This window comes from Piliocolobus tephrosceles, chromosome 15 (genome assembly GCF_002776525.5).
Source record: "Piliocolobus tephrosceles isolate RC106 chromosome 15, ASM277652v3, whole genome shotgun sequence".
NCBI classification, from domain to species: Eukaryota; Metazoa; Chordata; class Mammalia; order Primates; family Cercopithecidae; genus Piliocolobus; species Piliocolobus tephrosceles.
In genome coordinates, this window is record NC_045448.1 from 71,540,982 (window position 1) to 71,544,117 (window position 3,136).

Genomic DNA, 3,136 nt, shown 5'->3' on the forward strand with positions numbered 1-3,136 from the left:
TTCCCACAGGTGCTTAGGGAAACCTGTGCAAGGATGTTTGTTGTGTTTAAAAAAAAAAAACAGGATTTTGCTCTGTCACCCAGGCTAGAGTGCAATGGCATCATCTCGGCTCACTGCAAGCTCCACCTCCTGGGCTCAAGTGATTCTCCTGCCTCTGCCTCCTGAGTAGCCAGAACTACAGGCACATACCACCACACCTGGCTAATTTTTGTATTTTTTGTAGAGGCGGGGTTTCACCATGTTGCCTAGGCTGGTCTCAAACTCCTGAGCTCAGGTGATCCACCTGCTTCGGCCTCCCAAAGTGCTGGGATTACAAGCATGGGCCACCACTCAGCCTGTTATGGCATTATTCGAGGTGGCAGGGGAGTTGTTGGAGCCACCTAGATATCTAACCTTGGGAGAGCAGAGTAAAATGAAGTGGTCACACACCATGGAGAGTTATACAGCCATCTGAAGCAACAGAGATAGATCTTTAAAAATATAACATGGGGCCAGGCATAGTGGCTCACACCTGTAATCCCAGCACTTTGGGAAGCTGAGGTAGGCAGATCACTTGAGGTCAGGAGTTCAAGATCAGCCTGGCTAACATGATGAAACCACGCCGCTACTGAAATACATAAATTAGCTGGGTGTAGTGGAGCACGCCTATAGTCCCAGCTACAGAGGAGGCTGAGGTGGGAGAATTGCTTGAACCCAGGTGGCAGAGGTTGCAGTGAGCTGAGACTGCAACACTGTACTCCAGCCTGGGCAACAGAGCAAGACTCCATCTCAAAAAAGAAAAAAAAAAGATGGCCGAATTGGAACAGCTCCGATCTGCAGTTGCCAGCGTGATCGACGCAGAAGACAGGTGATTTCTGCATTTCCACCTGAGGTACCTGGTACATCTCATTGGGAATGGTTGGACAGTGGGTGCAGCACAGTACATGGAGGGCAAGCCAAAGGAGGGTGGGGCATCGCCTCACCCAAGAAGTGCAAGGGGTCGAAGGATTTCCCTCTCCTAGCCAAGGAAAGCCGTGACAGACTGCCTGGAAAAACAGGACACTGCCACCCAAATACTGAGCTTTTCCCAAGGTCTTAGCAACTGGCAGACAAAGTAATTCTCTCCTGTGCCTGGCTTGGCAGGTCCCATGCCCATGGAGCCTTGCTCACTGCTAGTGCAGTAGTCTGAGATCAATCTGTGAGGTGGCAGCCTGGCTGGGGGAGGGGCGTCCCCCATTGCTGAGACTCGAGTAGGTAAACAAAGTGGCCAGGAAGCTCAAAGTGGGCGGAGCCCAACACAGCTCAACAAGGCCTACTGCTTCTAGACCCCACTTCTGTGGGCAGGGCATAGCTGAATAAAAGGCAGCAGACAACTTCTGCAGATGTAAACATCCCTGTCCGACAGCTCTGAAGTGAGCAGTGGTCTCCCAACAGGGTGTTTGAGCTCTGAGAATGGACAGACTGCCTCCTCAAGTGGGTCCCTGACCCCAGTGTGGCCTAACTGGGAGACACCTCCCAGTAAGGACCAACAGACACCTCATATAGGCAGTTGCCTCTCTGGGACAAAGGTTCCAGAGGAAGGATCAGGCAGCAATATTTGCTGTTCTGCAATATTCGCTGTTCTGCAGCTTCCGCTGGTGATACCCAGGCAAACAGGGTCTGGAATGGACCTCCAGCAAACTCCAACAGACCTGCAGCTGAGGGACCTAATTTTTAAAAGGAAAACTAACAAACAGAAAGGAACAGCATCAACACCAACAAAAAGGTCATCGACACCAAAATCCCATCTGTAGGTCACCAGTATCAAAGACCAAAGGTAGATAAAACCACAGATATGGGGAGAAACCAGAGCAGAAAAGCTGAAAATTCTAAAAATCTGAGCACCTCTTCTCCTCCAAAGGATTACAGCTCTTTGTCAGCAACAGAACAAAGCTGGACAGAGAATGACTTTGACAAGTTGACAGAAGTAGGCTTCAGAAGGTGGGTAATAACAAACTTCTCTGAGCTAAAGGAGGATGTTCGAACCCATTGCAAGGAAGTTAAAAACCTTGAAAAAAGGTTAGATGAATGGCTAACTAGAATAAACAGTGTAGAGAAGACATTAAATGACCTGATGGAGCTGAAAACCATGGCATGAGAACTTCATGATGCATGCACAAGCTTCAGTAGCTGATTCAATCAAGTGGAAGAAAGGGTATCAGTGATCAAAGATCAAATTAGTGAAATAAAGCAAGAAGAGAAGTTTAGAGAAAAAAAGTAAACAAACAAACAAACAAACAAACAAAGCCTCCAAGAAATATGGGACTATGTGAACAGACCAAATCTACGTTTGACTGGTGTACCTGAAAGTGATGGGGAGAATGGAACCAAGTTGCAAAACACTCTTCAGGATATTATCCAGGAAAACTTCCTCAACCTAGCAAGGCAGGCCAACATTCAAATTCAGGAAATACAGAGAACACTACAAGGATACTCCTCGAGAAGAGCAACCCCAAGACATATAATCATCGGATTCACCAAGGTTGAAATGAAGGAAAAAGTGTTACGTGCAGCCAGAGAGAAAGGTCGAGTTACCCACAAAGGGAAGCCCATCAGACTAACAGTGGATCTCTCAGCAGAAATCCTACAAGCCAGAAGAGAGTGAGGGCCAATATTCAACATTCTTGAAGAAAAGAATTTTCAACCCAGAATATCATAGCCAGCCAAACTAAGCTTCATAAGAGAGAAGAAATAAAAGCCTTTACAGACAAGCAAGTGCTGAGAGATATTGTCACCACCAGGCCTGCCTTACAAGAGCTCCTGAAGGAAGCACTAAACATGGACAGGAACAACCAGTACCAGCCACTACAAAAACATGCCAAATTGTAAAGACCATTGATGCTATGAAGAAATGGCATCAATTAATGAGCAAAATAACCAGCTAACATCATAATGACAGGATCAAATTGACATATAACAATATTAACCTTAAATGTAAATGGGCTAAATGCCCCAATCAAAAGACACAGATTGGCAAATTGGATAAACAGTCAACACCCATCAGTGTGCTGTATTCAGGAGACCCATCTCACGTGCAGAAACACACATAGGCTCAAAATAAAGGGATGGAGGAAGATCTATCAATCAAATGGAAAGCAAAAAAAAAAAAAAAAAAAAA